Genomic DNA, 14,766 nt, shown 5'->3' with positions numbered 1-14,766 from the left:
ATTTTTGTATTTACTTTGCAGAAATAAAATAGCTCTTCCAACCATAACTTATATACTATATTTTGAACAGAATTTGAAACTTTTTCAAAACTAAAATGGTAAGAAAATTAAAAATTATTTTAGTTTTTAAATATCTACATTCGTTTTCTTGTAAAGATACTTTACAAGATATTAGTGGTTGGGCATTAACTCTTTAACGCCGATGGGACACCAGTGTCCGTTATACGTATTTTTTCTGATACTCTATTCACAAGCAAAAACATACTTCGGTATTTTTTATTTATAAAAAACACCCAAATAGATACGAAAAAAAAATCTGTTAGATTATATGAATTATATTTGTACTAAAATATAATATACTAATAAAGTAGTTTGATTCATTTTTTCATTCATATTCAAAAATTTACCAAGAATTGCTTTTGCAAACTACAGAAACTTTAAAGATGTTTCTTCTCTTAGATCCAAATTGCTGCAAATAAGTGCGCATTTGAAAAAATTATTGTTTGGAAGAGAGCCGCGCTTGTTAGATTTTGCATTTAACGCAGAAAAAGACACCGCTGTTTTTCATAGCTATAAATTATAAAACTGTTAAATAACATATTTTGACCTAAATTAATAGAAAGTAATGAAACAAAAGTATGATAAGTATGTTTAATAAAAATTCCATGTCATTGTTCTTCAATTATTTTGAGGAGATGAAGGAATTTGTGCTCATATTTACATATGAACACAAATTCCTTCATCTCATCAGAATAAATGGAAATATTTCTAACAATAAAAGCATTTATATTTTGAAGTGGTAGCAGATTAAAAATAATTTTTTGTTTAAATTTCCTTATGGAAGGTTGTATGAATGTTTTGACTCCCTGAAACTATGCTAACAGTACCAGTCGCCTACGGGCAAAGCACAGATTGAGAGATTTGGTGCCTGCTAGCGCGGGCGGGTACCTTGCCAACTACAGATCGTCGTCGACTCCCTGAAACAACCCAATTAGTAAAAGTGTTACTTTGTTTTCTTTTAAAAGGTCTTATTAAGAATACTATTTAATTTATTTATTTCATTTATAAAAAATTGGGCACCTGGGCCGCGCAGTATTAAGAATACTGTAGGGCTGAAAGCCTAGATATATCAAGACGAAAAAGAGTAAAAACTGGAACGGAAGTCATTTCATCTTAGCCTTATTCCAAGAAGAATAAAATTTCTACAACTACCAATTTTTCTTATTGAAGTTATACTTCTCATGCGACTTCCAACAATGTTGCGTTAAACGTTTAACGCTACATTTTTATTGGCCGGGAAATCACGTGGTAGGATCCAGTTTTCCCTCATTCATTTCCATATTGTTTTGGTACTCACTAGCATAAAAATAATAAAAGTCATAAAGGTACTGTTTTTCTATAAATATTTTTTTAGTTTGTTTTGATACACATATAATTCAATAGGGTAGTATTTTTTATTTTCAAATTTAGTGGATAACAATTGTTAAAAAATGAGTGAAAACAATTCCACGGACAATGCGACGGATTTAAGGTTATGTCAAGGTACGTCTCTTGTGAATTTCAATTGATTGTTAGGTTTTCTCTTCTGAAATTACACTATGACGCATCCACATAGATTATTAATACAAATACAATTTCCAGGGCGAGACGACGAGGCAACCACAAGCACTTCCACTGGTTCAAGAGGTCCACGAGGGAAAAATGCACAATATTACCGTGATTACAGAGCACGGAAGCAAGCGGAGCAGGAAAAAGAGTCGTTGAATAGAACTAGTGATCCTTCTACGACTGCTGATTCTTCTACAATTAAAGTCGCAGGTTGCGAAGTTTAACTTCTTCCGCGCGGAGGGACTCCACGCACTATTTTTTATTATTCCTAGTGCAAGGCAGTCAAATATTTTGCAGCTTCTATTTGGTTTGGTTTTTTTTTTATTATAGTATATGCATAATACTGCTTCGTTTCCGAAACTATTATATTCAGATACAAACTGATCCTCATATCAAGTCCCTACTAAACAGTAGATGATGTTAGTATCAATAAGAAAAAAAGATTAAATATTATCTTCCAAAATTTGCAATAAATAAAATGGTTTCGCAAACTGTTTATCTTTTCAGTCTTGCTTTCACTCCTGAGCTATTGTACTAATAGAAAATAAAAAATTTTATAAAAACAATTGAAATTAAATATGTTGAATTAATATATCTACCAGCTTTAAAAAATAAGGAAAATATGTAATATATAATTTGGCTTGCATTTAACTAAATGATAATTCGAATTTTCCGTTTAAAAATGCTGGCGATTGTTGGCAGAATCTGATTATTGTTCAAAAGCTGACATCGTAACAGGTTAGTGCAGGGGTCCCCAACCTTTTTTTACCTGAGAGCAAATACCAGAATATCTGTCGAATGGCGGGCACCATTTATTTTTTCAAGATAAATTTACAGTTGATATATATAGTTGTTATAATGCACAAAAAAATTAATTTAACATGAATATAATTAGTATTAATATTGTTGCGTAAAATAAATTATTACTAAATCGCTTTCAAAACATACGAAGTATAAAAATTATTTATAAAATACAGTCAATGTGGTCTTTGGCACTGCCTTTCACTGGCCAGCGCTTCATATTTGGGAGAATATGATGAAATTCCTGCTCGCAAGCAATCGTCAAGGTGTTCTTCTGTAGGTTGGGATCTATATTTTGATTTTATGATATTCATTGTGAAAAACAATGATTCGCACAAGCCTTCTTGAATTACATGAAGAAATTCTGAAATGTATGTTGCGATTACAGTTACGTTTATTTGGTTAGTAGAAGGATTTACAAAAAAAGGTGATCAAAGGCTCGATGATATTAAATTGTTGAAAGCGCTTTTCAAATTGATCTTGAAGCAATTGGAGGTTGATGACAAATGTTGATAAGTCAATTTCACTGTGACCTATCAATTTTTTTATGTTTGGAGAAGGCACAAGAAACTTCATTTTCAAATGTGATATCCACAAAACTAGCTTAGCTCTGAACGAGTAAATAGTCCCTATCATTTTTGCTGTATGTTTGTCTTTTTCCTGCAGCTCCAAGTTTAAATTATTTAGTTTTTCCATTATTTCCATTATGAAAGACAAATCTGCTAGCCAAAGGGGATCTTTTAGTTCTAAAAATATTTGATTTTTGGCTGCAAGATAATTTTTTACTTCTTTAATCAAATATATAAATCTATCAAGTACTTTGCCTTTACTGAGCCAGCGTACGTATTTGCATAGCATAAAATTAGCACAGCATTTAATGGGAAAATGGAGTATTTTATCCTTGGGAACAAGCAGCGGGCGCACCTAGACCGATCAACGGGACCCCTGGGTTAGAGAATAGATTAAACTTACTCCTCCCGAAAAATAGTAAAAAATGCCAACTTTTAATCCTTTACAGGATGATTTTCCCCAGTGGTAGTAAAATAGAATTTAAATTACAATTTTAGGCAGAAACATATGTTTTATTTTGAAACAGCTTATGCGATCCATCATGATAATATTGCTTATTATTATCTATGCTTAATTTTTTTTTAAAATAGTGGTGGTCAAAAAGATAATAAATTAAGTTTATAAATGCAATGAATATATAGAAAGCATACATTTTACTACCACTTTAAATCTAGAAATGAAATTTTACGCGAAATGCATAAAGTTGGCAGGTATGGAAATGGTTTCACAATCCCTCTCTTCTGTCTCGCTTTCACCCCTGAACTATTGTAATTAAAAAAATTCTCTGAAAACAATAAAAATTAAAAATAATTATACTGAATTACTATATCTACCAGCCTTAAAAAATTATAAAGAATGTTTAATCAATAATTTGGCTAGCAATTACGCAAAAAAATTATTTCTAGTTTTAAGTTTAAAAAAATGCTGGCGCTTGTTGGCAGGGCCTGATTATATAAATTCTTGTTTTGGTTAATCTGGATATAATAAATATCGAAATGTCCTGGTAACATTTACTTCTTGATTTTGTCTACGAGTTCAGCATCGGGTATAATTCCAAAAACTCTTTAGTTAGTTATATAACTGAGTCCGTAACGTTGTTTACTTATAATTTTTAATCTATCTCATTTGAATAACGAACGTTTTCGTGACCCTTATTCTAAATTCGGCGATATTGGAGGTTTTTTTTTTATATAACTAATTTTTAAGATGGAAGTTTACAAAAAAAAACGAAATAGTGGAACAGGAATTAGTTTTTTGAAAGAAGTAATGATTAAAAGAACCGCTAAGAAAGATTTTAGTTTGAGATTCTTGTCAGTGGTAGATTTCTTAAACAACACTCAATCCAACCCATTAACAACCTTCCATTACAAAGTTTAAATAAAAGTTAAGTTCGCATGGACATTTCTTCTTATTTAGTTGTAACCAAGTAACACTACGTCTTGATGGTGTAAATATATTTTCCCCCTTTCCTCTTTGATGGGATAGCAAAAATCGTAATTTAAAATTCTTATATTATGTAATAAAAACACTGTTTTATGATTGTTAGTTAGAATCTAAAAATATTGTTTTGGGTATTTTAAACTATTAAGTGTTTACAATAGTTTAAATAGCATTTCGAAGCACTCCGAGCGCAAAGGGGTATCTATAACTTATATTAATTTATACAAGGATAGTAACTATTACCTAATGAGCAATACTTATTTTTATATTTAAATTAAAAGTTATATATAAACAGCAACAAAAAAAATCAGAAATAGTTAACTGTTTATAATGTTAAGTGGATAATAATGTTAAGGGGTCATTAAAATAATCATACCCTCCAACTACTACGGAATTTCCGTAGTTTCAGAAATCTTCTTTTCAGACGGTAGCAAAATTAATGTCTTAATATTTAAAAAATATTAATTTTAGCGTAACTTGTCCACTATTACTTATAAAAGTGCAGGCCATATGGCTAGATTCTTAAGTTCTGATAAAAGTTTTATGAGAGATCCATTTGCTTTAAAAATTTCTACTTTGTTTCGCTACCACTAGAAAGAATTATTTTCAAAATCCTCATAAGTTGGAGGGTATGAAATATTAGAAAGGCTTGGCTGGAGCAAAGCCTGCAAAAAGTAGGGAAACACTAAGTTAAATATTTACATTCTAGAATCCTATTTACCTCAAAACATAAAATAATATAAAGTTCGCGTTTTGATTCCTAAACTTCAATCATAGCATACGTTATTAAACACATCTTTGTGATCCATTTCTACGAAATGGCAGCGAAAATATAAAAATTTCAATCTAATGCCGAGAAAAGTGGAAGAAAAGATAAAAATTACCTATTAAACAAAATGAAAAGATTTACTTTAAAACTATTGTGCCAATTTTATTTATACAAACCTTATCATTCGGGATTAAAATCAGGATATTTTTCCAATAACAGAGATTGAATCTTAAATGCGAAAATTTATAAATAAAATTGCCTTAAAGAAGCTTACAAATTTAGCTTTTCACTCAATTTTGAACAAATAAAAGTAAGTTTTGAAATTATTTATATACTTAAATAGCCTAATCCTATTTTTGAACAGAATAACTGTTTTCTTTACTTGATAAAAATCAATCCCGGATTTTTATCAAAACAGGCTTTAAAGCCTTTCAAGGCTGTCACGCAATGTCTTTTACAGTTGGGTGAACATCTCTATACTGTGCTTTACCAGTTTGTTGATTTGTTGTATTTTTAGACTTTCTGTTTTAGATGCATTCATATTTTTTATTTTGACATTTATTTGTTCATAAAATACAGCAATAGAGTGCAATAAATTATATATTTGTCAAGTATACCTTTCTATTTCCATGCACACAGACTTAAATTATTAGATTAATGAAAAAAAAGTGAGTATTTTTTTTTAAGTAAATGCTTTTATATTGTGATTTACAGTGATTAATCATAATACCACGCAACTTTCATAGGTAGTTGATTTATTGTTGATACTGTTTAAATTGCTTCAGGAATTGAGTTCTTTAGAATAAAAAAAAAATGCGTGCGTGTGCAATAATTGCATGCGAGGAAAGTGAAATCTTTATGCTTTTGTTTTTCCTTTTGCTGCTATATTTTTCTTATGCCTCGTGTACAATAATTTTCATTAAAAGAATTAAAGTCGAAAATCGTAATGGTTTAAACAACTTGATTTAAATCCTGAATTAAATCATCTGATTTTAAAAAAAAATATATGTATAACATTGATAAAGAATATAATTGCTTTCTTATATATAATAATGCATACTAATACATTCCTATAAAATCTAAATATGTACAGTGCACTAAATTTAAAAAAAGCGAACCACAATGAATAACTTTTGATCTTATGGTCCGATCTTCACATTCTAGGACTCAATCTTAATGGCTGGAGAGGGTGATCTCAAATATACTAATTAATTAGTGTAAACGATGTTTTAAGTTACGAAATCAGACACCAAAAAAGAAGCACTTTTTCTGAATAAATTTTTTTTCTCCAATAGATTGAGATTTCTGACGGTAGCTGCAATCTTAAAAAAATGGTTCCAATAGTTTGGTCAGGCGAGCGGGTCCAAAGTTTGGACCCTTTAATGTAAATTTTTCTTAATGCATATGTCGCCCTGTTTCGAGAACTTTCTAAGCGAGTCGAAAAATTTTTGTTCTCAATTATAAAATTCGTTTATCCAAAGATAATTTCATGCCAGAAATAACTTTAAGTAGATATTTATTGCTTTTTATTATTTTATTTAATAATGATTGAAAAAAATTTGAATTGTAAGGTATAAATTTTTTTACTGAGTTTTAAAGAATGTAATTTAACATGGTAATAGTCGAATAATTCCTGAGAAATGGATTTATAAAAATACAACTTTTCTTTTTATCCGATCATAAGAAAAAAATTTATTCAGGGTAGTCCCTTTCTTTTTTTTTTTTTTTTTTTTTTTTTTGCGCACTGTACATTCTAGGATTATAAATATATTCTTATAGCTGTAATTATTATAAACGTTTTATTTCATTTATATTAACTTTTATTTTCTCCAGAAAAATAATGAGATGGGGTAAAGTATGTAAATCATTATTTAATGGTCAAAATATACTAAAATTTAAAAAAAAGAAGAGGGGGGGGCGAGAAAGCGTCTTAAATGGGAAGAAAAGGTGACATGAAAATTTTAAATTATGATTTCCCATTAACTGTTTGTGAAATAATTTGCTGTTTAATAAACATATTTCAATTATACCCTAATTTAATTTTATTTTTACTTAAATACAAATACCTTTAAAAATAAAGCGAGATTTGTTCTGCCAAGAGTAATTTAGAAAAATTAACTTTTTTATTGTTTCAATGATTATTTCAATGTTATGTTTTAATTGATGTTTCTTGATCTAAATAATTTATTCTTCATTTGATATCCAACTGACAAATTACGGCTTTGTTACTACAAATTCATGAAGGAGTTCAGCTTGAATAAAAGAAACTATAATTTCATTTATTAATTAATTAGTTTGTAACAATTATCTAATAATTTCAACCATTTTAAGTTAAAAATATTAATGATTTTAATTATAATATTGTTTTCGAATATTATCATTATCGATGTATTTCATCGAAGTTTTAATTGGTAACTGTAAAAAAAATCTAATTTTAATAAAAAATCCTATTTTTTTAACCCTTTGACACAAAATTATTAAACTTATTTTCCCTTATTTTGTATTAAAATAAATGAAAAATATTAAAATAAGTTTAAAATAAGTGAAAAATAGTATATTTAGCACTTCAATAATATGTGGTTATGAAATACAGTATGAAACGGTGTATTTTTCGGAGCTATAGGTAAAATCTTCGAAATACGGCTTACTACCAAATAATGATTTTTCAAATTTGCAGTTATTTAGATTTAAAAGAAACAGTTATTCATCATTGAAATTTCTTCATCTCACAAATTCAATTTTTGATAAATTTTCGAATATGAATGGAAAAAAAATTTTAATTACTTTTTTTGGATTTTATATTTTAGTACACCTATAATGCCGATAATCTAACAGATTTTTTTAGTAACTATTACATTGTTTTTTTGTAATTAAAAAATACCAAAATATATTTTTGCTTGTAATTAAAGCGTAAAAAAATATATATATGTAAAAGGGTCGGGGGTTTTTCCATCTTCGTCAAAGGGTTAAAAATGATTTTGGCCAAACCTGGTTGCAAGATATAATACAATATAACTAATGAATAAGGAGAGATACAAATTGCATACTCCTTCCAAAAGAAGTGTGAAAATGAAATATTCTAACTATCAGTATTCAGACTTTTCAGAAAATTATCAGCTCTGAGTCTAACGATTTTACATATAGCTTAATGCACTTGTGAAACAATGAAAATTATCTCTTAAAATTTTAAAAAAATAAATAAAATAAAAATAAAACCTCACTGCGTTAAAAGTATACAGGGAGGGTGCATCATTTTTATTTTATTTTGCTCACTGTGCCTGTACAACATGTCTACAACTAAGTCTAAGGAATAGAGTAGGCGTAGACATAATTTTTATAAAACGAAAGACAAAAGCTTTAAAATATTCACATTGGCTAAAATCCAAAACGGTGAAAATAATATCAAATAATATTTATGTATTCAATGTCTCGTGAGAAATTTTTAAGATACGAGATACAACCTTAAAAAAATAATTAATTTGAATATTATTAATCCAGTGAATTTTTTTTTTGTTTTTTTTTTTTTTTTTGTTTACCAGGAAAAAGAAAAGAATTTGTTTGACAAGCTACTAATTCACTAAAACTACAATAGTCACTCTTCGGAGATCGCATTGAAATACTTTCTTATTTAATTTATACGGCACTTAGAAGAAATTGCACATTTGTTATGCGCTGGAGATTAATTAAAGGTGCGAATATGTATTGTAGCGTTGTTGTTTTCGTGTCCATGGATTTTCAAAGAACATCGAAAGAACGTATGATTGTGGCCATTAGCTTCGGTGCCTCTTTACTATAGAGAATTATTAACACTATAGAGATTAGAGAATACTTTTTTATTATAACATTGAGATTAGTTGCTTTTTTTATTAGCCGTATGCGTTATTTTTAACCATGAAAACCCTGCTAATTACAGTCCCTGGTAAAATTATTAGACGCACTATAAGATTCTATGTAAAATCTTAATTATCAGGTAATACTCCCGCAGCTTTATTGTCTTTACGCGACTGAAACCGGTTTGCACTTGTTTAAGTTATTGTGTCAATTGGTTAAATTAGACGGTGTATAATATAAATTCGACGATTGGATAAATTAGACGATATATTATACAAATATAGAATATTTATTATGTCAGGTATTATATTAGTATATTATAATAGTTTGACCAAATTATTTGACGCACTGTAGTTTTTTAATAATTACATGTTTTGCACGAGTTTATATGCCATATTTTTATATTTAAACATGCATGTAATGGGTTTTTATTCAGGAGGAAAAAGTTAGTTAGTGCTGGAAAAAGTTAAAATAATAATAACTCGAAACATGAAAAATGATCAATTACAGAGAAAGGAAAAACGTGAATATGTATAGGAAGAATCATTTAATTCTTATTAATATATTCGAGGATAAAACATGTTATTATTATTATTAATTTATTTAACTTTTCACTACCGATTTGGGTCCCGTAATCAGAAGTTTTTAAATAAAACGATCTTAACGGTGATAATAGGCCAACGAATAACATTTGAAATAAAACTAGAAGCAAACGATTTCTGAGTTACTCCAGAATTGCTAATTACTTTCAAAAGAAGAACCCGAAAGCAAGGTGATATCATGTTAGGAAGCAAAAACATGATCATTAGTCACACCTCGTTATGTCAAAAATTAATTTTAAAGAGAGAAAAGAACTCGTTCTACTTTTACACCTTTTTCGAATTCGAGATTAAAAACTTTTCCATCTTGTTCGAAAGATGTTCCTTTTGCTTACGACCTCATTCTTCTTGATATCAAGGTCAAGATTTTACTATTGAGCATGTGGATATAAAAACAATAAAAATAACAACATTCGAACCTGACACGATCTCTGAAGCTTCCAAGAAGAGAATTAGAATATCGTTTGACACACATTTCGAACGATTACGTTCCAAATTCGATAGTAATGACGCCTGGGGTGAAGAAAATTCGCTATCAAACTCTCTTCTTTTTTCTTTTTTTTAGACTGGACGGAATAAAAATTAATCGGTTTTAATTAAATTCGGAGAAAGCATGTTTTTCTATTTGGAGGTCCGGGACTGATTCGGAAGGAAACGTTGCCATTGGATTTAGAACAGATACATCATATAAACCTCTTTTTATTTTAGAACAAATATCGGGTGTTGCCCTACTGGTAAAAAAATACATTAAACGTAACCAATTAAGAAAATTTGTCTTACGTTAAATGACTATTTTCCTCCCTCCTTTTTATGTTAAGAATGTTTTCATAAATTCGTAAAAAGTTAATTCTACCAAAAAGTTTATTATTTCCTGTAATTATCTCTTGCCATTTCCCAGTTAATTTTGATTATTTATTTATTTTACTTGGAGGTTCAATCCTGAACTCGCTCCGCTCTCCAACCCCAGTGGTTGCTTCTTATTCCTTATTGTTCTTATTTTCTTTGAATCAATATATGATAAAGTTTCTTTCAGATCAGTAACTTTCTTAACTTTTAAACTTTCCGTTAGGCTAAAGTGAGGCCACTAAACGGTGTATCAAGCCGCGAAGTGTGCACATTACATGTAAAGATTTCTCATTACATTTCACTTTTATAACTAGAAAATACTTCATTCCTAAATATAACACACAGAAGTAACTTGTTTTGATTCACAAAACTTATTAAACGTAATCAACATATACTTTCTGTGGTATTAGTCTAATATAGGTAAATGGAAAATTTGCTTAATGGAAAATGGAATAATAATCTGTGCAGTTTGCCGCCGGCTAATTACAGCGCTCGTACACGCAGTTGAATAGTAGTTAAAATCATTTTAAACCGTATTTATTTAATGAAGAATAAAATGTAATTCTATAAATTTTGCAACCACGTTGAATATATAAATAAAATTTTCCGGGAAAACCGGAAGAGTAGACAAGTATTAGTGTGCAAAGACCAAGATTTGTTTTGTAAACTTTCAGTGGTTGCGCTGGTTTTTTTAACTGTTAAAAGGATAATTGATGTTTTTTTGTTGTTGTTTTTTTTCAAATTGCTAGCAGTTTAAAAACTACAACAACCGATAACTGAGCCAGAGTGACGTTTTCTATGTACGTTAGAATTATTTATATGCCGTGGTCATTAAATTGAATTAACTTAACCAATTAGAATAAGTCTACACAAAATTGTCGGAATCTTCTTTTTGGGACTTGCCTTTTTGCACTAATGGTGGATTTTGCTAGGACAGTGACTCTGAACCATAAACACATGTAACTTTAAAATAGATACGGCACCTTCCTCTGTAGCATGAAAAAATATTTTTTCTAGTTTTAGCAGAAGTAATGCATTAATACTTAACTAAATTGGAATTTTAAAAAAATTGTGCACCGCTAAATATTAATATTTATATTAATAGGATATTTACGCCTACTCATTAAAAGTGTCTACCTGAAATCATCGTACCTTTAAATGCTTAGAATTTTTGAAACGTAGTGATGAAAAGATTACTTAAAATGAAAAATTGCTAAGCTACATATAACTTAAATTTCGTTACCACCAGAAAATATGTTTTTACAAAGTGGAGCAAGTTGGCATCTCTATTCATGTTCCAATATATATATATATATATATATATATATATATATATATATATATATATATATATATATATATATATATATATATATATATATATATATATATATATATATATATATATATATATATATATATATATATATATATATCACAAAACTCAAATAATAATGGGTATAAGCTAAATGACAGTTTTTATCCTGAATGCTACTTATCTTGTTACTTATCATTTACATAAGCATTCGTAAATTAATTTCGAAATGCACATTATTCATAACATATACAGAGTTAATTTTAAATTATATAATTATTAATCTTTATATTATTAATAAGTAGAGGGAAAAAAATAATTTTTAAATCTGTATAAAATTTAAAGCATTTGATTTAAAATTATGAGAACAGTTATTTTAAAGTTAAAATTATATTTGTATTTTAATTAGCTACTTATAAATAAATTTTTTAACTGCAATAATTTTTCAAAATAAGTTTTTAACTGCTTTTTTTCTTTGAAAAGTTTCATCATTCAAAACATTATTTTTAAATATCATAATTATTAATTTTTTAAACATCTCTTGAAGCAGGATAGTACCAGTACCTTTTATTTTGTTATTACAGGATAAAAAAAAATAATATTTTAAACATAAATTAAATTAAAAATATTTAATTTGAAATTAAATGAACGAAAATAAATTTCGAAGTAAAAGTTGAATTTTTAAAAATAGGAAACGAAATGATATTTTCAAAAATTAAATTAAAAATCTTTTAATTAATTAAAATTAACATTTATTTTATTATTTAATTAAAAATCAACAACTTACAATTTTATGCTAGCCTATGTTTGACAAAAACTAATTTTATTTCTGTTGGAAGAAAGTAACGAAACTTATTTTTATTTTAATTCATTTATAATACGTCATGAGTATTTTAAATATTTCTACAGTAGAAAACTTTAAAATAAAAATAATAAACCAACAAGTAAAAAATTAGATTTTAAATTGTTATCATTTAGTAACGTGAATAACTTCAAATTACTTTCAAACAATTATTTATTTGAAGAATAAATTTTATTTTTTACAAAAAACATTTTTTTACAAATTTTTAGTAGCGTGAACAAATTTGAAAAAAAAAATTCTTAAATTTAAAAATTATATTTAAGAAAGAAAAAAAAATTATTATCAATTGATACAAAACATCTAATTACTTTAAACCGAACTTTCAAAATAATTATTTATTGTAAATAAATTAAGTTTTAAAAACAACAAATTTTAGGTGGTAGAAAAAATCTATGTAGCTTTTTTTTATAATCCAATGCGAAGCAAAATAAGATTTGTTTTACAATCAGAATTCATAAACATTGCTATTAATTGAAAAAAATTATTAACATAAAAAAAGAGAGAGAGAAACAGTAATTTTAATCTTTTGCTAAAAAACATTTTATTAAAATAATTTTTTTTTTTAATTTTAAATAACTCAATCGTATAAATAAATACTTACGCGAAAATTTGGATGGAGAAAAAGCACAACACATTTGTTTATGTATCCATGGGAAAGTATATCTTTTGATGAGAAACACCGCGAAGTTTGTTTTACAATCAGAATTCATAAACATTATTATTATTTGAAAAAAAATTATCAATATAAAAAAGAGAGAGAAACAATAGTTTTAATCTTTGCTAAAAAACATCTTATTAAAAAATTTTTTTTTTTAAATTTTAAATAAGTCAATAATCGTATAAATAAGTACTTACACGATAATTTGGATGGAGAAAAAGCACAACACATTTGTTTATGTATCCATGGGAAAGTATATCTTTGATGTGAAACACCGCGAAGTTGTATAATTTGTGGAGAAACTAGTTTTTCTCTGATGACAGCGGTTTAGCGACCAGCTGTTTAAGCACTCTCACCAGATGGCGCTTTGTGAACACCTGTCCGGAAGCAGGTCACCGGAAAAACGGTGTATCTCGAACAAAGAGCACGCATAAAAAGGGTTTACATCTCATATTTTAGAGGATTGAACATGAAAAAAGGATAAATAGGGAAGTTTTACGTATAAGCAAAATATGACAATAATAATAAATTATTAAATATATGTATTAGGTTGTTAAACTAAACTTTAAATAAATTATTCAAATTAAATATAATACCAAACTCCGCGTACCATGGTACCAAATAAAAGACATCACCCTGAAAAAGTTGTTCTAATAATGGAATTGTCATAAAAATAGGTGTTAATTTTATTGGTTGAAAGGGGGTACCTCAAATATGTTAATAAATTAATGCAAACGACATTTTAAGTTCAGAAATCGAACACAAAACTGTTTTTTCTCCAAATAAACATGCCTTTTTTTTTGGTCACATTTAGATTTTTCTCCATTTTAATATGGGGGGGGGGGGAGCGGGTAAGTAATTTAGGCCAATTAATTTTTATTGCACTTTTAGCGTATTTCGCCATATCTCGTGAACTTTTTTTTTTTTTCGAAATGAAGAACTTTTGCACACTATTATAAAATTCGTTTAACCAAAGATAATTCCAAGTAAAAAGCACTTTTTAACAATTATTTTATTATTTTTAATGATTTTATTAAATAACAGTCAAAAATTTTGAACTCTCAGAACACAAATTTTTACACCATTTTAAACTGTGTAATGTTTTTTAAGACAAAATACGAAAGAAATTGTTCGAATAATTCTTGAAAAATTAGAGACAGAAAATACGATTTTTTTTCCCTCAATTTTTTTCTCCCAATCAAAAACTATTCCACATTTTCGTTCAAATTTTGTATATTACCATTTTAAATTACATAGTTTAAAATGTTTAAAAATGTATATATCTTATGCTTACATCTTAAACAATTTCCGTCCACTATTAAAAAGAAAATTACAAATTATAATTACTTTAAAATTTGATTGAAATTTTTTTATTTTTTTTTACTTGAAATTGTTTTTGGATAGACGAATTTCATAAACGTGTGCAACAATTTTTCGATTTGATAAAAAAAAACTTTCCACGATCGT

General features: G+C 27.4%; 1 protein-coding gene across 2 annotated transcripts in view; it reads right to left on the bottom strand.

The window, feature by feature from the left end:
- LOC107445816 (uncharacterized) overlaps positions 1–13,624 on the bottom strand; it is a 102,578-nt gene extending 88,954 nt beyond the window's left edge. Inside the window, exon 1 of one of the 2 annotated variants that reach the window (XM_087158990.1) lies at positions 13,497–13,624. The gene's annotated coding sequence lies outside the window, so the exon portion shown is untranslated. Of the gene's footprint in view, positions 1–13,242; positions 13,364–13,496 lie in introns of those variants that run through there. The other variant, XM_087158989.1, reaches the window with a different exon arrangement.
- Positions 13,625–14,766: the final 1,142 nt, after the last annotated feature.

The sequence above is a fragment of the Parasteatoda tepidariorum genome, chromosome 3, assembly GCF_982258835.1.
Source record: "Parasteatoda tepidariorum strain Cologne lab strain chromosome 3, Ptep-v5.0, whole genome shotgun sequence".
Classification (NCBI taxonomy): domain Eukaryota; kingdom Metazoa; phylum Arthropoda; class Arachnida; order Araneae; family Theridiidae; genus Parasteatoda; species Parasteatoda tepidariorum.
Note: the sequence above shows the minus strand (reverse complement) of the source record. Positions and strands in the feature narration are given on the sequence as shown.